The sequence below is a fragment of the Convolutriloba macropyga genome, chromosome 3 (assembly GCF_964194025.1).
Source record: "Convolutriloba macropyga chromosome 3, txConMacr16.3, whole genome shotgun sequence".
Classification (NCBI taxonomy): domain Eukaryota; kingdom Metazoa; phylum Xenacoelomorpha; order Acoela; family Convolutidae; genus Convolutriloba; species Convolutriloba macropyga.
In genome coordinates this window covers 29,228,524-29,255,119 of record NC_134470.1, presented here as the reverse complement: position 1 = coordinate 29,255,119, position 26,596 = coordinate 29,228,524, and the positions used below count along the sequence as shown (strand labels likewise).

Sequence of the window (26,596 nt, the reverse complement as noted above, 5' to 3'; positions counted from 1 at the left end):
AGGGAATTTAATGTAGCTTTGTCCTGGGCAGATGCTAACTTTATGTTTAACGAAGAATGGGTTTCCTAATATTACAGGAGTTGTGACAATTAGAACAAGCAAATCTTCTGTGAATGTTTGTATGCCCAATTTAAGTGTAACTTTAATTGCTTTGTCAATTTTAACTACATTTCCGTTTGCCATTTTAACTTTATCTAGATCAGGCTTTTCTATTTCTGCTATTGAATTGATATTTGTATTAATTAGTTCCTTGTAAAACTCACGGCTTATCACGTTTGCAAATGCTCCTGTATCAATTAGCGCGCGTCTTTCTAATTCTCCATTAAATTTAAATTTAACATAGGATAATGTCCCGCCTAAAAGTGGGACAATGCTAAATAATTGCTGAACATGTGTTACTGGCTTTGGTGTGGGTTGAGGTACTTGTGTTAAGGGTTGCGCAGAATTATTCACTTTACTTTTATTATTAATACGTTTGCGTTTTCTACGCTTTTTGTTACTTTTATTATGAACTGATTCTATTACTTTATCTAAACTAGGACTAGACGTGCTTTCGTTGTATTAATTGACTGAGTTTTTATAATTTTTATTTTGGTTTTTTAAAGTTGGGTGGCTTTATTAGTTTTTTTGTTGATTAAATGGGTAATTCATACCTCTCATATTTCTACTTTGAGGAACACTTGCACGATTAAACTGGCTTGCTTGTTGACTACCATATCGGTTTTGTGCTGGCGCTGGGCTATCATAAATTATTCCCTGTCGGAGAAGGTTTTGAGGGGTATTTTTTGTTGGAAACCGATGAACTGGTCTATTAACATAAGCTGGATGAACAAATGGGGGGCTATTTGAAGGTTCAGTCCAATAATTCCGAGTTTGTGGCTGTTCATTATGATAAAATGGTCTAGGGGCGTTAAATTGTGGTCTAAACTCTCGGTAATTATTAGCACGGGGGCATACTGTAGTTGGGGTCGATAGTTTTGCTGAAATTGACGATAATTCGACTGATTTTGACAATAATTTGGTTGATAATTTTAATATTGCGGGCGGAAATTTTGTCTATAACTTTGTCTGTAGACTTGTTGTGGGTAATGATGTGTGAATATGTTTACTGGGCCTTGTTCTCGTGGCTCATTTTTAGGTGCTACTTTCTGTTCAAGTTTCTGCTCAAGTTCTTTTTGATTATTTGAAATAACAGTTATTGCTTTTAACATTTTATCTGTGTTTGATTCCGTTATTTCATTAAATCCATCATCTAAGTACTCTTCTCTGTTACACATCTCTCTTATTGCAATCTGTTGGCTATCCAAGGTGCATAATTGATCAATTGTATCAGTATCTGGCCTTTCTAACATTTTAGGCTTAAGACAATTCGGCATAGACTTAATGAAGGAGCGCTTTATTTGCTCGTTTTTTCGATTTTCTGACATCTGAAGGGCAGAATCTCTTGCTGCTGTCTCTCTTTCAAATCTACGAGCCTCTTCGTCACCTACTCCTGCTGGCGCTACTACTGATTCGGGTGCTGGATATGCTTTATTTGCTTCTGTTCTTAACTTTACTAAGAAATTTTTCATTGTATCAGTTTTTGGATTAAACTTTTGGTTCTCCAACTTTATTATTCTGATCTTTCTCAAGTCGTCTTGTGTGAATCTGTTTCTTAGAGCTGTTATACTATCCGCAAAACTAGTCTGGTGGCCTCAGGTAGGATTAGAAAGTATCGTAAAGCATCTCTTTTTAAATGTAATGGCAAAAAGTTCGCTTGTTGCGCGGCTGCGATTGCTGCAACTCCGATTGCACCTGTTATTAGTAGTTCAAACTCGTTAAAATTGTTCGTTTCTGATCCAGAGAAGTGTGTAATGTTGATTTGCGCGTGTGCCATTTTGCTTTTTTACCCGTTTAGATTATATACTTATCGTTCAATCAGTCTTATTTTTGTTCTAAAGTATTAAATAGCACACTTAACTTAACTTAATTGAGAGATTAAGGGGTTTTAAGAGAAGAAAACAGTTAAATGAATAGCACAAGAATATCAGAAAGGGAACTACTGAAACCATTCGTTCAGACAATAATAAAGAAGGGCTGCCTATAAGCCTATTCCTAAATTCCGGTCGAATCGTCAGACTTATATCGTTGACGCCGTATGGGCCGCCGAAGTCTCACCTCTAAAGAGTGCCCCTTAGTCTAGGAAAATTTGTGGGGACCGCGACCGCACAGGCCTTGTGGAAGCTGCCCTCAGATAGGCAACAGCATAATGACCGAAGTCACTGTTTGATTCATTAACCTCCGGAGCTGGGTGGGGAAATTAAATATAATTGTTTTATTATTCTGTTTAAATTTTTGTTTTGCCCTTTTTTAGTTAATGTTTAAGTGATGGTTTCAGTAATTTAGCTTAGTTTGATGTTATCTGATAATCAGTAATCATGTTGTCAAGGTTAATATCTCTATCAGATTGAAGTTTGTTACGAATAAGGCCAAATTTGCGAGCTTTTTGGTTTAGACTTTTTTGCTGTCCAATAAATTGCGACACGTTTATCATCTTTATCTGGCACATAAAATACAATGGACTTATAAACTGAAGAGGAGAAAGCGCTTACTATCTGAGCTTGTGCTTTATTGCTGTTGTGGGTGTAATTAATATTGTTTCCTTCAATATGTTCAACAAAATTGGGGGAAGCGCGGCAATTATTAATAGCGGGGAGAATTTGTTCTTTATAAATTGACATAAATAAAGCACCAAAATTAAATTTTACAAATTCATTTACTCACAATATCCTCCAATATCCTCGTTTGCAAATATCCTGTGTTGTTTTTGTCCGTTGTGGAGGCTGTGGTTGAGTTTGTTCCAGTTATTGACCACTCAAGCACTTTTGGATTGTTATTGCATTTAGTCCACAAAGACACAAACACAGTTTCCACCCATTCTTTCCTTTGTTACTGCTTTCTGCATTATTGTCTTGCTCGGAAAGGAAGTGCTGGATGCTGGTCTGGATGATTGGAGGCTCTTAATGTAATGAAGAAGAAGAGGAGAAAGATAACGACAAAATAAAGGGAGAAAATATCAAATTTATCAAAGAGTTAATCGAAATATCGGTCCGTTAAACTGGGAAACAGTTAATAACTCTTGTCACCATGTTACGCACTGATTTTTAAAATATGAATCTACGGTGTTATTGAGGTAAATTTGAGAGATAACTTGGAATAATGATTGTCATTTTTCAAGGACTTATTCAGATGTTTCACAGTGCGATTTTTAGCGGATTTATTTTTAATAAAATTAGCTAGTAACAGCCTTTTACTGAGCGGTTCGGATGCTTGATATATCCACTAGTTTGCCTTGTATTTTAGAGTTTTGTTAGCCTCAATTTCTACTCTAACAAAGTCTATCAAACTTGGAAGTTTTAAGAGAATTTCTAGTTCAATCCTTTTAATTGTTATATCAGAAAATAAAGACAAAGTTTCAATGAACGAATAAGTGAAAATACAAATTATTGAAGCCATTAAAATCATTAGCTATTGTCTGAATACTATGTATTCTTCCTTCCATTTTCAATCTTGATAATGCAACTAAAAATATACTGAAAGATTAAATAATTGCATTTGGGCCACATTTTAAAATCATTGGGATCTGTTACTACGCGATTGTGCAAAAAGAAGAGTATAAGAAACACAAGTACGCCACTAAAACTTTTATTTAAACGCATATTGTCCGCAAAAGAAACATCAGTTCGACATGATAACACTGGAAAATTAAATTTTTTGATGACAAGAAACTGAATGAGACCTCTCAAGGATGAGAATAAGCTACAAGTTGACGAAAAAAAACAACAAAAACTGAATAGTTTAAAAAATCATTGAAATTGTATAATATCATAAACTTTGAGACTATTTGCTATAAAATGACTGCAACGGGTAACATCAATTCTTGAATGCTCAATTACAAGCTTTTGACACCGGTCAGCAATCTACGCCTACCTAAAAGTTTTTTTTAAAAAATAGGCAAAAACAGCTAATTCAAAAAAAAAATTGGGCTAGAAAAGTGTCGAAGCAATTAGAAAGTGAATTTTTCAGTAAAAACTTTTCCATTTTCAATTAACTTTTGAACAGCAATTTTTTTTTATTTTTTTAACCTTATGACTCCAAAAACATCATCAAATATGAGCAATTGTATAAAAACAACGCAATTTTAGAGAAATCCCGTAGCATCAACGCTATTAAATTCAATGGCTTTCAACGTAGGCCAATGAATACGCTAAATTATGACTCGATGAGACAACAAGGATATTTGTTATTCATAATTAACCAATGGGACATTACAATAAGTCGTTGACTAAGAAAACAACAACAAATACAGACAAAAACCAAAAATTCAGTAGAAAAGTGCGAAAGGAAAGTGTTGAAGCCATTTAAACCATAAACTTTACTTTGAAATTTTTATCGATGATCCATTGAACCTCCTTTCTAATCCAATTGGAACTAAAACTAATAGGATAATGTGAGGAGATTTCGTAAGAACCAAAAACAAATCCAAAAATTTTCCCAATGTAAAAAAAATTTAAGAAAACTCGCGCATCGATACTATCAAACCAATAGTTAGAAGATAAAACCGCAAATTAGATTTTTTTCGTTAAAATAGGAAAGAAGGAGTTCAGGTAATAACTGAGACGTTCGTACAATTCACGAGGATAAGTTTAGGATTGGTTATTATTCAAAGTTTTTTTCGAAACTTTTTTGAAGCCTTAACAGCCATTAATTTCAGTAGCTTTCAACAGAATTCAAAATTACGCTCATTCACGACTCGATAGAAAGAAAAGGATATTTGTCATGCATGGGTAATCATTGAGATATCACATTAAGTCTATGACTATGAGAACAGAAACCAATAATTCATTAGAAAAGTGCTATAAGAAATTGTCGCAGCCATTTAAACCATATCCTCTTATCTGCAAGTTTTATCTATGCTCCATTTAACCACCTCTCAAAATCAATGGGAGCTAGCAACAATAATAAAATGTGATAAGATTTCAACAGAAACCAAAAAGACAAAAATATCCAAAAAATTAATTTTTTTTTGAAATTTTGTGGCATCGAAGCCATAAAACCACGAGCTAGAAAAGAACGGTAACCAATATAGTTTAGCTTCCTGTAGAAAGAATGAAAGGGGTTCTGGTTATTACTGAGAATTTCTCACAAATCATGAAAATAAGCTTAAAATTGGTTAATGTTGAAAAAAAATTTTTCGAAAAATTATCAGACAACAAGTTCAATAGTTTTCAACAGAAGTCAATAAATACGCTCAGTCAAGACTATGTAGAAGGACAAAGATTTTTGTCATGCACGGGTAATCAAAAAGATATCATAATAAGTCTTATGACTATGAAAACAACAATAAATACACGCAAAAACCAAAAAATCAGTAGAAAAGTGCAAGAAGAAAGTGTCGAAGCCATTTAAATCGTAAACTTTTTTTGAAAAATTCATCTATGAGCTATTGAACCTCCTTTCTAAACCAATTGGAACTAAAACTAATAGGATAATGTGATGAGATTTCGTAAGAACCAAAAACAAATCCAAAAACTTTCCCAATGTAAAAAAAATTTAAGAAAACTCGCGCATCGATACTATCAAACCAATAGTTAGAAGATAAAACCGCAAATTAGATTATTTTCGTTAAAATAGGAAAGAAGGAGTTCAGGTAATAACTGAGACGTTCGTACAATTCACGAGGATAAGTTTAGGATTGGTTGTTATTCAAAATTTTTTTCGAAACTTTTGAAGCCTTAACAGCCATTAAATTCACTAGCTTTCAACAGAAGTCAAAATTACGCTCATTCACGACTCGATAGAAAGGAAAAGATATTTTCATGCATGGGTAATCATTGAGATATCACAATAAGTCTATGACTATGAGAACAGAAACCAATAATTCATTAGAAAAGTGCTAAGAAAACGTCGCAGCCATTTAAACCATATCCTCTTATCTGCAAGTTTTATCTATGCTCTATTTAGCAACTTCTCAAAATCAATGGGAGCTATCAACATTAGGAAAATGTGATAAGATTTCAACAGAAACCACAAAGACAAAAATATCCAAAAAATTAATTTTTTTTTTGAAATTTTGTGGCATCGAAGCCGTAAAACCACGAGCTAGAAAAGAACGGTAACCAATATATTTCAGCTTCCTGTAGAAAGAATGGAAGGGGTCCTGGTCATTACTGAAAATTTCTTACAAATCATGAAAATAAGCTTAAAATTGGTTAATGTTGAATTTTTTTTTTGAAAACTTATTTTTAATGTCCTAACAGACAATAAGTTCGATAGTTTTCAACAGAAGTCAATAAATACGCTCAGTCAATACTATATAGAGGGACAAACATGTTTGTCATGCACGGGTAATCAAAAAGATATCATAATAAGTCTTATGACTACGAAAACAACAACAAATACACGCAAAAACCAAAAAATCAGTAGAAACGTGCGAGAAGAAAGTGTCGAAGCCATTTAAATCGTAAACTTTTCTTTGAAAAATTGATCCATGATCTATTGAACCTCCTTTCTAAACCAATTGGAACTAAAACTAATAGGATAATGTGATGAGATTTCGTAAGAACCAAAAACAAATCCAAAAATTTTACCAATGTACAAAAAATTTAAGAAAACTCGCGCATCGATATTATCAAACCAATAGTTAGAAGATAAAACCGCAAATTAGATTATTTTCGTAAAAATAGGAAAGAAGGAGTTCAGGTAATAACTGAGTACAATTCACGAGGATAAGTTTAGGATTGGTTATTATTCAAAATTTTTTTTTGAAACTTTTGAAGACTTAACAGCCATTAAATTCACTAGCTTTCAACAGAAGTCAAAATTACGCTCATTCACAACTCGATAGAAAGAAAAAGATATTTGTCATGCATGGGTAATCATTGAGATATCACAATAAGTCTATGACTATGAAAACAGAAACCAATAATTCATTAGAAAAGTGCTAAGAAAATGTCGCAGCCATTTAAATCATATCCTCTTATCTGCAAGTTTTATCTATGCTCTATTTAGCAACTTCTCAAAATCAATGGGAGCTATCAACATTAGGAAAATGTGATAAGATTTCAACAGAAACCAAAAAGACAAAAATATCCAAAAAATTAATTTTTTTTTTGAAATTTTTGGCATCGAAGCCGTAAAACCACGAGCTAGAAAAGAACGGTAACCAATATATTTCAGCTTCCTGTAGAAAGAATGGAAGGGGTTCTGGTCATTACTGAAAATTTCTTACAAATCATGAAAATAAGCTTAAAATTGGTTAATGTTGATTTTTTTTTGAAAACTTATTTTTAATGTCCTAACAGACAATAAGTTCGATAGTTTTCAACAGAAGTCAATAAATACGCTCAGTCAACACTATATAGAAAGACAAACATGTTTGTCATGCACGGGTAATCAAAAAGATATCATAATAAGTCTTATGACTACGAAAACAACAACAAATACACGCAAAACCAAAAAATCAGTAGAAACGTGCGAGAAGAAAGTGTCGAAGCCATTTAAATCGTAAACTTTTCTTTGAAAAATTTATCCATGATCTATTGAACCTCCTTTCTAAACCAATTGGAACTAAAACTAATAGGATAATGTGATGAGATTTCGTAAGAACCAAAAACAAATACAAAAATTTTACCAATGTACAAAAAATTTAAGAGAACTCGCGCATCGATATTATCAAACCAATAGTTAGAAGATAAAACCGCAAATTAGATTATTTTCGTAAAAATAGGAAAGAAGGAGTTCTGGTAATAACTGAGTACAATTCACGAGGATAAGTTTAGGATTGGTTATTATTCAAAATTTTTTTTCGAAACTTTTGAAGACTTAACAGCCATTAAATTCACTAGCTTTCAACAGAAGTCAAAATTACGCTCATTCACGACTCGATAGAAAAAGATATTTGTCATGCATGGGTAATCATTGAGATATCACAATAAGTCTATGACTATGAGAACAGAAACCAATAATTCATTAGAAAAGTGCTAAGAAAATGTCGCAGCCATTTAAACCATATCCTCTTATCTGCAAGTTTTATCTATGCTCTATTTAGCAACTTCTCAAAATCAATGGGAGCTATCAACATTAGGAAAATGTGATAAGATTTCAACAGAAACCAAAAAGACAAAAATATCCAAAAAATTAATTTTTTTTTGAAATTTTGTGGCATCGAAGCCGTAAAACCACGAGCTAGAAAAGAACGGTAACCAATATATTTCAGCTTCCTGTAGAAAGAATGGAAGGGGTTCTGGTCATTACTGAAAATTTCTTACAAATCATGAAAATAAGCTTAAAATTGGTTAAAGTTGATTTTTTTTTTGAAAACTTATTTTTAATGTCCTAACAGACAATAAGTTCGATAGTTTTCAACAGAAGTCAATAAATACGCTCAGTCAACACTATATAGAAGGACAAACATGTTTGTCATGCACGGGTAATCAAAAAGATATCATAATAAGTCTTATGACTACGAAAACAACAACAAATACACGCAAAAACCAAAAAATCAGTAGAAACGTGCGAGAAGAAAGTGTTGAAGCCATTTAAATCGTAAACTTTTCTTTGAAAAATTTATCCATGATCTATTGAACCTCCTTTCTAAACCAATTGGAACTAAAACTAATAGGATAATGTGATGAGATTTCGTAAGAACCAAAAACAAATCCAAAAATTTTACCAATGTACAAAAAATTTAAGAAAACTCGCGCATCGATATTATCAAACCAATAGTTAGAAGATAAAACCGCAAATTAGATTATTTTCGTAAAAATAGGAAAGAAGGAGTTCAGGTAATAACTGAGTACAATTCACGAGGATAAGTTTAGGATTGGTTATTATTCCAAATTTTTTTTTGAAACTTTTGAAGACTTAACAGCCATTAAATTCACTAGCTTTCAACAGAAGTCAAAATTACGCTCATTCACAACTCGATAGAAAGAAAAAGATATTTGTCATGCATGGGTAATCATTGAGATATCACAATAAGTCTATGACTATGAGAACAGAAACCAATAATTCATTAGAAAAGTGCTAAGAAAATGTCGCAGCCATTTAAACCATATCCTCTTATCTGCAAGTTTTATCTATGCTCTATTTAGCAACTTCTCAAAATCAATGGGAGCTATCAACATTAGGAAAATGTGATAAGATTTCAACAGAAACCAAAAAGACAAAAATATCCAAAAAATTAATTTTTTTTGAAATTTTGTGGCATCGAAGCCAAAAAACCACGAGCTAGAAAAGAACGGTAACCAATATATTTCAGCTTCCTGTAGAAGGAATGGATGGGGTTCTGGTCATTACTGAAAATTTCTTACAAATCATGAAAATAAGCTTAAAATTGGTTAATGTTGAAATTTTTTTTGAAAACTTATTTTTAATGTCTTAACAGACAATAAGTTCGATAGTTTTCAACAGAAGTCAATAAATACGCTCAGTCAACACTATGTAGAAGGACAAAGATGTTTGTCATGCACGGGTAACCAAAAAGATATCATTATAAATCTTATGACTATGAAAACAACAACAAATACACGCAAAAACCAAAAAATCAGTAGAAACGTGCTAGAAGAAAGTGTCGAAGCCATTTAAATCGTAAACTTTTCCTTAAAAAATTTATCTATGATCTATTGAACCTCCTTTCTAAACCAATTGGAACCAAAACTAATAGGATAATGTGATGAGATTTCGTAAGAACCAAATCAAATCCAAAAATTTTACCAATGTACAAAAAATTTAAGAAAACTCGCGCATGGATATTATCAAACCAATAGTTAGAAGATAAAACCGCAAATTAGATTATTTTCGTAAAAATAGGAAAAAAGGAGTTCAGGCAATAACTGAGACGTTTGTACAATTCACGAGGATAAGTTTAGGATTGGTTATTATTCAAATTTTTTTTTCGAAATTTTTGAAGACTTAACAGTCATTAAATTCACTAGCTTTCAACAGAAGTCAAAATTACGCTCATTCACGACTCGATAGAAAGAAAAAGATATTTGTCATGCATGGGTAATCATTGAGATATCAAATAAGTCTATGACTATGAGAACAGAAACCAATAATTCATTGGAAAAGTGCTAAGAAAATGTCGCAGCCATTTAAACCATATCCTCTTATCTGCAAGTTTTATCTATGCTCTATTTAGCAATTTCTCAAAATCAATGGGAGCTATCAACATTAGGAAAATGTGATAAGATTTCAACAGAAACCAAAAAATATCCAAAAAATTAATTTTTTTTGAAATTTTGTGGCATCGAAGCCATAAAACCAGGAGCTAGAAAAGATTGGTAACCAATATATTTCAGCTTCCTGTAGAAAGAATGGATGGGGTTCTGGTCATTACTGAAAATTTCTTACAAATCATGAAAATAAGCTTAAAATTGGTTAATGTTGAAATTTTTTTTTGAAAACTTATTTTTAATGTCTTAACAGACAATAAGTTCGATAGTTTTCAACAGAAGTCAATAAATACGCTCAGCCATGACTCAATAGAAAGACAAAGATGTTTGTCATTTATGGGTAACCAAAAAGATTTCATAATAAGTCTTATGACTACGAAAACAACAACAAATACACGCAAAAACCAAAAAATCAGTAGAAAAGTGCGAGAAGAAAGTGTCGACGCCATTTAAACCATAAGCTTTTCTCTGAAAACTTTATCTATAATCCATTTAACGTCTTCCCTATACCAATGGGATCTATCCAAATTGGTATAATGTGATAAAATTTCAAAAGGGTTCAAAAACACGAAAATATCCAAAAATTTTAAAATTGTTTTTGAAATTTTGTGGCATCGAAGTCAGAAAACCAAAAGTCAGAAGTTAAAACTGCTAAACAGATTATTTTTGGTTGCAGTAGAAAGGAAGGGGAACCTGTCAGTGCTGAGGCTGACTTACAGTCTACAAAAATAAGTTTATGATCGGTTAATGTTAAAAAAAATTCGAAAAATTATATATAAAGTCTTAACAGCCACTAGCTTTCCAATCAAAGCACTGAATAGCTTCACTAAGGCTCATTACGAAAACCATTGCACTTTTAGTCCTTGATTCTATCCTTGATCAAAAATTCAGTAAAACCTCAAAGAGAAAATCAAAATTTCATTAAAAATTACAAAAGCTCAGAGTCGAAACCATAAAAAACATGTGCGATTCCTTGAAAACCTGTTTTTTATTCATTAGGTGTCATTTTACTGTAAGTCATTCTATCATTAACCAAATATCGATATGAAAAGTGACCAGTCTCTAGGTGACCTAAAAACATGAAGTTTTCTTAAAAAGAAACAGCGCTGAAATAGAATTCGAATTTTTTTATTGTTAACTTCCCTATGAGACCAGAACTAGTCTTTTTATCACCTTTCGTGTATTAGGAATGCAAAATTTATTCCTTTTGTGGCGTGAAATGTAATTTTGAATGAAAATTTTTCAAAGAAAAGATCACAATTTGAAGAAAAATTACACTAAAAGTGAACGAAATCATACCAAATATCACGTGTTCACACAAAACTTCAATCCTCGATAACTACTCGAAAAATACGAAATTCAAAAAAAATCTTTTTAATTTCAAATTCTAGGCTGGACGAGTTTTTTAATGATGCTACTCACATTTCTCTACGATGAATATATCGATCGGCCAAAATTGACTGAACAAAAAAAAACCCATTTGAGTATATAGTTCCTTCCCCCACAAGTGGGGTCGGAACAAATACGGTGTCTCACATATATTTAAAAATTGAGTTTTAAGTATACTGATTTATATTATCCTTCATATTTGAGAACATAAATTCTATTAATATGTATTTTCAGCAACAGCTCTAATAGTCCACCTGGCCAACTGATCTCTGGTGATGTTGGCAGAATTTGACAATTTGACACGAAAATTAAATGTGTTGTCAAAATTTACATTCACTGATCAGTCCATATAACCATGAAATCAAACAATGTGTTTAATTATTTCCATTTTTATTTTTCCTTTCAATACAGGAGCCAAGTCGCCAAAATATCTTCAAATATAGTGATTGACAACAATAAATCAATTTCAAACTGACTTTTCTCTTTTTAAAAAAATTCTGTTGATTGTGATGCAAACTACCGCAAACTACCAGTCAGTACTTTTTTGACCAACAGCTTTAGATCTTTCCTTCTATCCTTTATTTGGAGCAAAAAACGAATCATCAAGCCAGAATGTGTGGTTATCGGATCGGTTTATTGAAACACTTTTCGGTAAAATTGGTTAGTTGGTTTTCAGGTTTTTGATTAACAAAAATGAAAATACTCCCGCGAGTAGATTACTCTTTTTTCTATTTTTCCTAGTCTCTTTTAGTAATTCTGTTTTTTAAACTGAATGTCGACCACCTCTTGTTTTGTTTCAATAGGAACGATTTTCGAATTGCTTTGGTTTTCAAATCTCGATAAAATTTACTTTCTTTGGCCTGTACTTCATTTCAAGCCTTCTTTTTAGCATACTGCTAGAAAAACTTCTTTTTGGTAAATAAAATATATCCGAAAAAAACGCTGCTGTTTTGTATTTGAAAGCTTAGCAAACGATAGAAACAATTATTTTGATGTCTGGAAGGCATTCTTTCAATTACGCTATAGCTGTTCTTTTTCGAAAATAAGTAAGTATTTTGAGGCAATTGCTGTTGGATTCATTTTCACTCACTGTAGTCCAGCTGAAAGTTTTGGAAACTTACTTTGACATCATTTCTAAAGGAAATAAAAAACTACCAGAAGCTTATATCAGTACATGTCAAGATGATTTCTTTTCAATTTTTGAAAGAAACTTGGTGCTTTTGTAAATTTAGAAAAAATTGCGACAATTGCTTGGCTTTTAGTCAAGCCCAACTGAAAATAAAGGCCATTTTGTTGCAAAAAAGTTGGAAAACTGAATGTGATTTTTGGCAAAAAAGAACAATTAAAAGAGGATTTTAATCAATTTTGCATTTCAAAATCATTTCATTTTTTTTTACCTTAAGTCCTTTTGCAACTCACGCCAAATTTATCTAGAAAAGAAATTCATTAATTTGTTTGACTATTTTTTTAAAATCTCAAACATGTAAATTCGAATAACACCAAGCTTAAAGTTACATGTTGTAATATTATAAATAAAACATACTACATCTTTACCTTGAAAAACTAAAGATAATAATAATAATAATAATAAAAAACTAAGGTTCAGTTTCTAGCTCTCGTGAATTAATTTATAAAAATAAACTTTTAAAGCCTTCAATTTTTTGTCCATTGGAACTCGTTCGTGTCTTTTTTGCATCTCTTCCTTTAATTCTTTTTTAAATTTTTGCTTTGATTTTTCCTTTCTTAGAGCTCTCGGAGGTTTATTCCATTTCCGAACAAAGTTTCTTATAAATGAATTTTGACTCCATTTTGATTTACATTTTGTTGTGAGAGCAAAATCATATGTACGATTATTAATTTTAATTTCAACGTCTCCGATTATTCTGAATTTTTTTTTGGTATTGTATGTTTGTTTGTTGGACAATATCGAAAAGTCTATTTAATGAAGTTTTTGCTATTTGAAGTTCTGCGGGAAGTATTTTATTTTCAAGAAGTTATTTATGAGCACTCATACTTTGTTCGAAAAAAGCAAACTTTTATGCCTCATCTAATTTGTTTGTTTATTCTGTCAATTGAGTAGGACGGCAAACTTTGAAAAAATATTGCACCAAATTCTAAATGCGATAAAAACAATTGATCTAAAGAGATTTATTCGAGCCTTTAAAGGTATTTGATTGCGTACCAAATAAATTGATCTGATAGCTAAAGCCAATTTACTGATCACATTATTAAGTTGTTTTTGGTTTGTCAACTCTTTGTCAAGAATAACACCTAAGTATCTGCATTCATCTGTTGTTTTCAATGAATGAAATTCAACGCAATTGACAGCTACTAACTTTTCATTTTTGAAAACCATTATTTCTGTTTTCCCTTCATTTAGAGTTAACTTCTTTTGTTTCATATATTGTTCAGTCTCCATCAATATTTTTTTAACCTTTGCTTCTATACACTGTTCATTTTTTCATGACATAAAATTGCTGTGTCATCTGCAAATTATAAAACATTCGAACTTTTCCCTATTTCCTCACCGAAGTCATTTACATAAATTATGAATACCAGTGGTCATAGTAAAGTACCTTGCGGAACACCATGATTTATAATCGTCCAGGCGGATTCAACTATTCCATTTCTAACACACTGTTTCCTGTTAGAAAAGAATTCAATAAGACTCTTGCGTTTTCTCCAAAACCATATTTTTCAATTTTTTTGATTAAAAATGTCCAATGATATTGAGTTAAAAGCTTTCGCTAAATCTAAAGAGATTGTTTAGACTATATCTTTTTCTTCAACATAATGATTTATTTTCTCTGTCAGTGCAATTATTGTATTAAGACACGACTTTTGTTTTTGGAAACCAAATTATTTTTTGTTATCTATTTTATTCATATCTAAATGTTCCGACATTTGTTCCAAGAGAAGTCTTTCAAAAAATTTTTTCTAATGTTGGAGTGACCAAAATTGGTCGATAGTTTTCAGGGTTATGCCTGTCTCCTTTCTTATAGATGGGAGTGACATAGGCTTCTTTTAAAATTTCAGGGAATTTGTTTGCGTTTATATACTCATTAATAGCAAACTGTAAATGGATTCCAATGGACAACTTACAATCTTTCAATGCCCAAGATGGTATATACCCTGGTCCAGCTGATTTTTGTGTTGGTAGTTTGTCAAAAACTTTGTATAGTTCTCTTCTGGTTACCGGCCTGAAATTGAATTCATTTCCTTTAAAATTAAAAGAAGGCAACTTAGGGGCAATTATTTCGCCCTTGTAAAGTACAAGACGGGCAAAACAATTATTCAAACAGTTAGCAATGCTTTTTTCATCTGATATTACGTTATGGCCCTCTTTCAGGTTTGCAATTTTTTCTGTCTGTTTAATTGAGTTAATTTTGTTCTTGATAAATTTCCATTGTTCTTTTAAAGTTGGGAAATTCTCGAAAAATTGTTTTGTATAATCATCAGATGCTTTACGCAATCTTCTATTAACCTTGTTTCTAAGTACTTTGTAACTGTTAAAGGGCTCTTGATTAGGATCTTTTTTCCATTCATTGAATACACGACGCTTTTCATTAATGAGACTACGCAGTTCTTTTGATAGCCCTTTTCTGTGCTCCTTTTTTGTTTTCACTTCTATATTTTTCAGAGGTGCGTGACTATTTAATACGTTTTGGAAAGTTTCAATAAATTTATGAAAAATTTATTTTATCTTTATTATATCTTTTTCGAAGATTCGATTTTTAGAAATAAAGCAGTTGTCGATTAAAGAAAATTTTTCTCCATTTGTCCATGTTGCTTTTTTTGTGTTTACATACTGAAGCCCGTTATCTGCAATGAAGTTGTTCAGTAATTTTTTCTCAGTTTCTTCAAGTATATTTATGTTGTAATCTCCAAACAGGATTAGATTGTCACTGCTAGAGTAACCATTTGAAATTTCTGATGTCATTGCATCAAGGAAGAATTTTGAAAGGTTTACGTTTGAACAATACGCTACATTCATGAGCAGTTTTTCTTTCAGAGGCTCAGTTACTTCTATCCATAGTGATTCAAAAAAACTCAGGTTGATTGTGTTGCAGTCGTTTCTTATTTTGATTGAAAACTTCTTGGGTATCCATATGCCTACACCTCCCCTCTTTCCAGTTCAGTCGATGATGATCTCGGCTGGTGAATAAATTGATGACTACTGCTCAAAAAAGAATCTGGAATAGTATTGTTCTCTTTAATCCATGTTTCGGTAACAGCTAGGAAAGACAACTGGTAGAGAGTTGTCAAAAATTTGATAACTTTTCGTATTTATTATTTAGTCTTCTAAAATTTATGTACCAGAACTTGAGATTATCGTCTGTTCTGTTTTTTTTTCTGTGTAGTACTTGTCTATTGTTTTCAATTTTTCTATTTGAGTCCTTACCTTAAGTCCTTTTGCAACTCACGCCAAATTTATCTAGAAAAGAAATTCATTAATTTGTTTGACTATTTTTTTTAAATCTCAAACATGTAAATTCGAATAACACCAAGCTTAAAGTTACATGTTGTAATATTATAAATAAAACATACTACATCTTTACCTTGAAAAACTAAAGATAATAATAATAATAATAATAATAAAAAACTAAGGTTCAGTTTCTAGCTCTCGTGAATTAATTTATAAAAATAAACTTTTAAAGCCTTCAATTTTTTGTCCATCGGAACTCGTTCGTGTCTTTTTTGCATCTCTTCCTTTAATTCTTTTTTAAATTTTTGCTTTGATTTTTCCTTTCTTAGAGCTCTCGGAGGTTTATTCCATTTCCGAACAAAGTTTCTTATAAATGAATTTTGACTCCATTTTGATTTACATTTTGTTGTGAGAGCAAAATCATATGTACGATTATTAATTTTAATTTCAAAGTCTCCGATTATTCTGAAATTTTTTTTTTTGGTATTGTATGTTTGTTTGTTGGACAAAATCGAAAAGTCTATTTAATGAAGTTTTTGCTATTTGAAGTTCTGCGGGAAGTATTTTATTTTCAAGAAGTTGTTTATGAGCACTCACACTTTGTTCGAAAAAAGCAAACTTTTATGCCTCATCTAATTGTTTGTTTATTCTGTCAATTGAGTAGGACGGCAAAGTTTGAAAAAATATTGCACCAAATTCTAAATGCGATAAAAACAATTGATCTAAAGAGATTTATTCGAGCCTTTAAAGGTATTTGATTGCGTACCAAATAAATTGATCTGATAGCTAAAGCCAATTTACTGATCACATTATTAAGTTGTTTTTGGTATGTCAACTCTTTGTCAAGAATAACACCTAAGTATCTGCATTCATCTGTTGGTTTCAATGAATGAAATTCAACGCAATTGACAGTTACTAACTTTTCATTTTTGAAAACCATTATTTCTGTTTTCCCTTCATTTAGAGTTAACTTGTTTTGTTTCATATATTGTTCAGTCTCCATCAATATTTTTTTAACCTTTGCTTCTATACACTGTTCATTTTTTCATGACATAAAATTGCTGTGTCATCTGCAAATTGTAAAACATTCGAACTTTTCCCTATTTCCTCACCGAAGTCATTTACATAAATTATGAATACCAGTGGTCATAGTAAAGTACCTTGCGGAACACCATGATTTATAATCGTCCAGGCGGATTCAACTATTCCGTTTCTAACACACTGTTTCCTGTTAGAAAAGAATTCAATAAGACTCTTGCGTTTTCTCCAAAACCTTTTTTTTTCAATTTTTTTGATTAAAAATGTCCAAGGATATTGAGTTAAAAGCTTTCGCTAAATCCAAAGAGATTGTTTAGACTATATCTTTTTCTTCAACATAATGATTTATTTTCTCTGTCAGTGCAATTATTGTATTAAGACACGACTTTTGTTTTTGGAAACCAAATTATTTTTTGTTATCTATTTTATTCATATCTAAATGTTCCGACATTTGTTCCAAGAGAAGTCTTTCAATTTTTTTTTCTAATGTTGGAGTGACGAAAATTGGTCGATAGTTTTCAGGGTTATGCCTGTCTCCTTTCTTATAGATGGGAGTGACATAGGCTTCTTTTAAAATTTCAGGGAATGTGTTTGCGTTTATATACTCATTAATCGCAAACTTTAAATGGATTCCAATGGACAACTTACAATCTTTCAATGCCCAAGATGGTACATATCCTGGTCCAGCTGATTTTTGTGTTGGTAGTTTGTCAAAAACTTTGTATAGTTCTCTTCTGGTTACCGGCCTGAAATTGAATTCATTTCCTTTAAAATTAAAAGAAGGCAACTTAGGGGCAATTATTTCGCCCTTGTAAAGTACAAGACGGGCAAAACAATTATTCAAACAGTTAGCAATGCTTTTTTCATCTGATATTACGTTATGGCCCTCTTTCAGGTTTGCAATTTTTTCTGTCTGTTTAATTGAGTTAATTTTGTTCTTGATAAAATTCCATTGTTCTTTTAAAGTTGGAAGATTCTCGAAAAATTGTTTTGTATAATCATCAGATGCCTTACGCAATCTTCTATTAACCTTGTTTCTAAGTACTTTGTAACTGTTAAAGGGCTCTTGATTAGGATCTTTTTTCCATTCATTGAATACACGACGCTTTTCATTAATGAGACTACGCAGTTCTTTTGATAGCCCTTTTCTGTGCTCCTTTTTTGTTTTCACTTCTATATTTTTCAGAGGTGCGTGACTATTTAATACGTTTTGGAAAGTTTCAATAAATTTATGAAAAATTTATTTTATCTTTATTATATCTTTTTCGAAGATTCGATTTTTAGAAATAAAGCAGTGGTCGATTAGAGAAAATTTTTCTCCATTTGTCCATGTTGCTTTTTTTGTGTTTACATACTGAAGCCCGTTATCTGCAATGAAGTTGTTCAGTAATTTTTTCTCAGTTTCTTTAAGTATATTTATGTTGTAATCTCCAAACAGGATTAGATTGTCAGTGCTAGAGTAACCATTTGAAATTTCTGATGTCATTGCATCAAGGAAGAATTTTGAAAGGTTTACGTTTGAACAATACGCTACATTCATGAGCAGTTTTTCTTTCAGAGGCTCAGTTACTTCTATCCATAGTGATTCAAAAAAACTCAGGTTGATTGTGTTGCAGTCGTTTCTTATTTTGATTGAAAACTTCTTGGGTATCCATATGCCTACACCTCCCCTCTTTCCAGTTCAGTCGATGATGATCTCGGCTGGTGAATAAATTGACGACTACTGCTCAAAAAAGAATCTGGAATAGTATTGTTCTCTTTAATCCATGTTTCGGTAACAGCTAGGAAAGACAACTGGTAGAGAGTTGTCAAAAATTTGATAACTTTTCGTATTTATTATTTAGGCTTCTAAAATTTATGTACCAGAACTTGAGATTATCGTCTGTTCTGTTTTTTTCTGTGTAGTGTGTAGTACTTGTCTATTGTTTTCAATTTTTCTATTTGAGCTGGGCCAGGGTTTGTTTCAATATCTGCACTGTCTTGCAGAGTAATTGATATGACGGATAATAAAAACGTAATATTGATGAAACCGAACCCTAGTGAAAACAAATTATTAAAATAAATCTGACACAAATTAACGTTTGGTTTTTTAGTATGATTTGAGTGTCTTTTGAAAAAGGCAATTTCCTCCCCCCTCCCTAAACAAGCAAAGCCTATTATTAAAATCACAAACAAAACTGATGTTTTCTCCAAAAGAAACATTCAACGTTTCTATTAAAGAACTAAGATTGAAGTTTTCCAATTGTATCAGAACTCATTCATCAGAAATTTTTCAGTTTGCTGTTTAGGACGCATTTGTCTCAATGATATATCGTTTGAACATTTGTAGCCAATATTTTTCATATGTTTCCGCAAAGTTGTAACTATTTTTTGAATTCCATATATGTTTGGGTGCACACCATCTTGTCTGATATCGTTTGCCTCCAGACCATAATTGAGGACGTATATATTTGACCACTGGAATTCGCCTCTAATTTGGTCAGCAATGCTGTTAATTTCTTGGTTATAAGCATCAATTTCTTTGTTGTTCGAGTCCCGTCCGTATATTCCATTTTTAACTTGTGGAATTTCGCATATAGCAATTTTATGGGGCTTGAATTTAGTTAAACACTTACTGACTAAGTCACCCATTTGCTCAGCTGCCCTTTTCCATCAGTACCTTGGTCAATTGCATTCTGTCCCGAATGAGAAAAACAAGGCTTTCAGGTTTTGTTCCAGCCGAATAAGAGTTCATAATGTTATTAACATCACTTATGGTTGCCGAAGGGTATGAGTGTATTGCAGTTTCATTACTTATATCACACTGTTTAACAAATTTATACGTGCTGTCTGATATGACAAGATGTTTAGTAAATCGTGGTACGAACTTCGGAAAAAACTGTCTGTTGTTGGCATAAACTTGTTTAGTTTCTTTGTCTTTGTTGCCATTAACAATTTTTGTCAATATTTTCTCTTTTTGTTCTCTCAAAAAACAATTTCTGACATTGCTTGGTCATATAGTGATTTGCTGATGTCTAGAGCTGTTTGGAGTTCTCTATTTGCTTGCTTGTTTTTTTCTAAGTCTTTTTTAGTTCTGTTATTTCATCCTGTTGCAAGTTACTAGTATCGAGTGATGATCTTTTGTTATCTCTTAGTTTTAGAATTTCTTGAATGAGTTTATCTTTGTTCCATTTCGCTAGAACAGCCGCTTCCATTTTGTCACTCGATACACTGGGCTTGGTTATAATACACTAGTGACTAATTCTGAAAAAAAAACGGTGAGAAGAAAAAAACAACTCAAAACGTTGACCTAAAAAAAGACCTGAAAGTGAAACAGTTGTTAATTTGGAAAATATTGGATTGGTCTCACCAGATGAAGAATACTAAAAGAAGTCCCAGATAAGAGTGCCGAATAGCCGATTCCAATTAAGATAATGAATGTTTTCTGATTAGTTCAAAAAAACTAGTTGTCTTCAGGAAGAAAAAATTCAAACGTGTATGTATTTGTGAAATTTCTACGCAACCGACCCACAGCCGACTTCTGATTTGTTAGAAAAATCGTTTAAGCTACATGACAGTGTGAATTGGAAAGTAAGATTATAAAAATCCTCGCAACTACCTCTAAAGCTTTCTCATAAAATGTAAATAATCAATTAAAATCAAAAAATTTTCAAACCAACATTTTCTATCAAGTTTGTGTTTCTGTTTGATCAAAACGACCATTCGCTTAGAAAGTGAGAAAAATCATTAGTCTTAATCAAAATGTGTGACAGTCATTGAAAAATAATTTATCTAAAGAAAAGTTAGAAGAAAGAGAGCATGATACCAAAGTTACAAAAATGATTAGACAATTTATCTTCTTTATGCTTTTTCCAAGTGTTTTTTTTAATAACAAGCCTAAAAATGACAATAAGTGAGAAGTTTTGAGCCTCAATTTTTCTTTAGTAATCTGGAAATTCCAAAAATTCATAGAAAGAATTTCGAATTTCAGTTACATCACCCGTGAGCATGTTTTCGTAGAATATACCGATCGGCCACATTTTTCTTGACAAAAAAGAAGATCGTATGAAAAATGTTCAAACCCTGAATAAACATAAAGAGCTGCAAAATCACGCGTAATACTGAAGCTATAGTGATGGCGGTCATAGTTCGTCACTCTTCTAGATTAATTACGCTTGAAAAAATAGCAGCCTTTTCTTCTGTTAACTAGACAAATTAATAGTGATTTTCGGACTATCTGAAAATTGGACTTTAAATCTTAATCATGCCATATTTTGAACTGCGGTTTAGGAAGGCATGGCGTCCACAAATTCGTGAGCAATCTTTTTTCGAAGCTTCAAATAAGCAAGATAACAATTTACTGTCATCCATCAGCTTTGGTATGAAAATCTGATCTGTAAGTGTTTCCTAAAAATGAGTTTCATTTAAATTTAAAATCTTTCCCATCAAACCAGCAACTTAAAAAGCACAGAAATTTTAGAAACCAATTTAAAAAAGAGCGCACCAGTTTGATAAGACCCCAAACTGGGCCAGTCCGATCATTCCTGTTGAGTGTTTCAAACTTCAAATTCTTCTCGGAAGTCCTGGCATCAAAAATTTTGTGATCCATCTTTGTTTTAAAACTTAACATATCGATGATTATTCACAACAATGTCTTACTAGCTAATAGTTTCGATAAAATAAACTGACCTAAATAACTGTTTTCCAAAGCTATAATTTTCTTAATTTAAAATTGTTTTAATCAAATTAAAGATTTTCAGGGCTCAGATTTTTCAGAAACTAAGTTGACAGGTGTCCGTGATTGGAAAGCCCAGATGCGATTTTGACTTTTGCTGTGAAGTGTTCCAAACTGCAAATGTTTCTGTATTTTTAAAAGTAACTTAACGCAAAATTTTAAAAACAAACATTTTTTGAGTAAGTTAAACGAAGTGGATTTTATATCCAACTTTTATCTGATCCTTCGGTAGATTTAAAATTTCTGCAAAATCCTATTTTGATATTTCTTAGAAGCTTCCTTAGAGTTTTTCTAATTGAGTTTGATCTGATTCTTTTAGAATTGGACTTAAATATAAGTATTAAAAAATTAATAGCTAGATATGGGAAAATTTGCATATCGACTTTTTATGGATAACTAAGTTTGCATTGAAAGTTGTAGATTGTTTGCAATGGCACTCTTTATCACATGTTTTGACGTCGTTGGAAATTGTTGTCGACAATTTTACATTACACCTCAATGTGTTCAAAGAATTTTTAAAAAATAATGTTGGTCTGCCACTTAAATCCCTCAAACAGTTTTTTTTTTCTAGAAAATGCATGCTTTGTCTCTCAGAAACACTATTTCATAGCAGTTTGAATAAAATTGCTTGCTTTTCCAGCAATTACCGAATACAGTTGTTGACTTTTCAGCAATTTTTTTTTGTTATTTATGTTCATCAACACTCGATAAGACAATGGATAGTTTTAGTGTCCAAACTCTTGCATAGAATAAAAGCAAAATCTATTCATATTCCGCAGTAAATTTTTATTGCAAAACATTGTAAATTGTAATCATCAAAGTGATAATTGAATTTAACGTAACCAACTAATGTCTCATGACTTTATGTCTCCAAAGTTTCTATCTATCGAATACGTAGAGCCTAGTGAGCGGTAAGGCTCTAAGAGAACTTAAATCCCTCCGGGCGTTCACTGTTTATTCCGTTTTTGAGGACGAAATGTCAAATGAGTCAGACCAAAATTTTTGCAAGCAAAAACTCGCTTAAACCACAGGACAAATATAATTGCTATAAACTTTGTTTGAGAGCAATTACAAATTTACGGTACAATTTTTTACTTATAATATTTTAGCATATATTTGTACACCCGTTCTATGAAACCATGTAAACATTTGCCCATACATGTAAGAACAATTATTTTAAAATAATTTGATCAATTATTGCCAGCTTCTCTTCCTTTGCAATATGAATTTTGTAAAGATAATCTTAAGATTACTGTAGATCTGATGCTAACTTTTGCAGATTTTTCTAGCTTATTGTTAGCTACAAAAATCTACAACTGCAAACATAGCTGGAAGGTTGCCAGAAAAAAGCCGCAATAGCTTCGTAGATCTGCAGTCTCAAAAACAGTAAAAAAGACAAACAGATATGTTCTATTTAGATTTAAAATCTCTATGACAAAAAACTCGCTCCACTTAGAGCAAAAAATGACCTCAAGCACGCACTTCAGTTGAAATTGCATGAACGAACAACAAAAAGCAGATTTGAAGTGGTTGTGACGTCATATGGTGGTAACAAAAATCGCGACGACGAAATAAAAACATAGTAGGACAAGTCCTGAAATACACTTCAAAGAAATGAATGAAAAACTTAAAAGTACTCTACCACCAGCAGATCAAATGAACAAAACCAGCCAAAACACAAACAAAATAATAAGAAAATTGAGAAAATAAAACAATCAAACAAACTGAACAAAAATTTACCCATTACTAAAACTCTCGAAGCTTTTACCCCTTAGGCAAAATTTCATCCCTTTAAGTACACCTGTTTCAAAAACATGTTCAAGGTCAATTTTTGTTGTTGAAATCAGTCCAGTATTATATCTGCATGACCTGAAAAAATTCATTGGCTCTTGAAAATCGATTAACTCAAAAATGACCGAAAAAAATGGAATCAATTGCCAACCTAAAAGAAATTTTGCTAAACATCGTGATATTAATATCTTAAGAATCACTTCTGTTTTTCTTGAGGCTATCCATTAACCCAATTCCAAGCATTAAAAACCTCATTGGCTCAAAGATCGATAGGCAATAATTTTTTAGAGAAAAAGCTCAAATTTCAAAAAAGAAATCCGTTCTATTAAAATGTTGAAAACCGTTCAATTGCACCCTAGCAACTATCTGATGACATACTATTAAACCCTGGATGAGTTTCGCTGGCTACTGAGGCAAGAAGAACTGAATAAAAGACAAATGTTTTTTAAAAAAAACCGCAAATTTCATGAAAAAAATTCCAAAATTCGAAAAACGAACTTGTTGAAAACAAATCCATTGAAACAAACAACCATCCAGTTTTTTTTATCAGACCGTGAAATCTGTTTTCAGGCACTTGCGAAGGGACAAATATCAAAAATTGACAAAAACTTTAGGAAACCTTGAAACAATTGCAGATATCATCAAAAAATGCCGAATTTCGAGACATTAAAAGGTTGATCCATCCAATATTACTGGAAACCATACACTGCACTGTTATAAAACCACAAAAGACATTTCCTGACCCCTGAAGCTGGAAAAACTAAAAAAAAATGACAAATTTTCAAAAAAACTTGAAAAAAATTGCAAAAATTAGTATTTTGCGTGTTTGTATTTGTATTACCAAAAAATATAGCCCCTAAAAAAGGTCATAACAAGTCATTTTGTCTCGCAAAAGGCCTTCATCATTTATCAAAAAATCCAACCTAAGACTAACCCAACAAAAAAAGAAAAAAATTCACAAAAACATGAGAAATTGTAAGATTTTCAGCCCAAAAACTCCTGAAAATAACCTTTTAACCTTAAATTAAGGCCATCCTATTGAATACACACCTCTAAGCACTTGAAAACTACTGAAGCGCACTTTGAGCCTGTAATGAAACTTAATGCCCGCTGGGCTTTACCTGTTTAACCCGTTTTGAAAGATCAAAGTCATTGAAAAATGTGAACACGTCTCAAAAAAAAACCCAGCCGGCAAAATTCCGGAAACGACTCGAAGGAGAAAATTGCCCATAGGCATGACTAAACAACTGCAACAACTATTGTGAACCCTAAACCTTCACAAATGCCATAAAAAAAGGAAGAATAGAAAAGGCATTCAAAAACAAATTTAACAAAAGAAAACTAGAACTTCATGAGTTTTTTTTAAAAGTACAAGGAAACAAAAAAGCGAATAAAATTGCTTTGCAATTAGAGCACTGAAAAGCTCACAAAACAATTGGAAAGTCATAATAAGCTAAGAAACTTGTCTAGGATAAAAAAGTAAAACAGTAAAAAAATAAAAATGGTTAAAATTTTCTTAATTTTTCTGTCATTTTTCCTCAGAAAAAAGTGTTTTATACCAACAAAACTTTAATCAAGTGATATCTGAAAATTCCCTCAGTATCAAGCTTCTATTCAAATCCCACTTAAAGAAGTAAAACAAAAAAACAGGCAAAAATTAAATTTCGTCTAAAAATCGGCAAAATCAAAAACCTCCAATGAAGCATTAAACTCAAATTAACTACCTGAAAACTTCAATTCCTATCAAAACCAGCCTAAAACTAAAACATTATCATAATCAAACCTCAAAACCATCACAAGATGCAAAAAACTGCTTTTAAAAGCCGCACGTGAACAAAAAAATCGCTCTCAGGGAAATTTTTATCACACATCAATTTCTCGGTCTCTCAGAAACAGCGGAATGAACAAAAACCACTCTCTTTTCGCTCCTCTCTTCACTTTTGCTCAGCACTGAAATCACTCCAAATTTTTTCACGCGTTTCATTTCCCGCTTCAAAAATCACTCCAATAAAATTGATTAAAAAAAGGACTTCTCCAATACTCCTCTTCGAGTCGTAAAAACACAGCGCCCCAATACAATTCAAATTCTTTGAATCGTAAAAAAAACAAGAGAAGGCCGCTAATAGCCCCAGCTATCGCTGTGCGGCCATTAAAAACAATTAGCATGTTTGTAACAGAAATCCTAATTTTAATTTTTCCTACGAAGTTAGAATTAAATTTCTAATTTTAATTTTTCCTACGAAGTTAGAATTAAATTCAGGAAAAGAACAAATATCCTCGGACAAATTGCGCTCTAAAAACAGTCGAGGTCTTGGTTTTGATATTCATAGTCGCTTTCTTAAGCTTAGAATGGGGGTCATGTGGTGTAGAGGTCTCCACTGCCCTTGAAACGTTAGGTTATGCCTACACAATGAAGTTCGGGGACGGAGACAGAAAGTGGTGGTGATGCAGTGGGGGTAGAAATGGGAGATGCAATGGTGGTGTTGGGTATAAAAAATTGCAGGTTATGCGACCAGATTCCAGTCTCCGTTTAACCTCAAAAACAGAGGGAAAATAGTTAGAAACTGTTGAAGTAGATGCACAATTTAAGGGAAGGTTTTAGATGGTTGAGAGAAAACCTATTTTAAAAAGTCCATAAGCTGGACATAGCTGGGTAAGAAACTCTACTTGTCAACCTACACATGGCTAGAGTTGAAGCCTTCAGGAACAACAATGGGTTATAAGAGGTTCCCAATTTCGAGAGCTTCAGACCATTTGGTTTAATGGTTAGCCCACAGCTATAATACTTCGAATCCGACACTGGTCCATTTTTACACTTATTTCGTATCCTTAGACCACCCTAACGCATAGATTTTCCCCAGCCCTCTCGAGCTCAATTGTGTATTGAATGATCCTTTTTTTTCTGTATAAAATCTGATTGTGACCTCAACGAATCAATTTTTTAATGTTTATACAAGTTCTCATATAACTGATTACTATTTACTCGAAAAATAAAAATGTGGAAATTCTCAACACAGAGCT

The 26,596-nt window shown here is 32.0% G+C and overlaps 1 protein-coding gene across 1 annotated transcript in view; it reads right to left on the bottom strand.

Moving 5' to 3' along the window:
- Positions 1–26,596, bottom strand: part of LOC142336140 (uncharacterized) — a 483,861-nt gene that overhangs the window by 147,718 nt on the left and 309,547 nt on the right. The gene's annotated exons all lie outside the window — the stretch shown is intronic.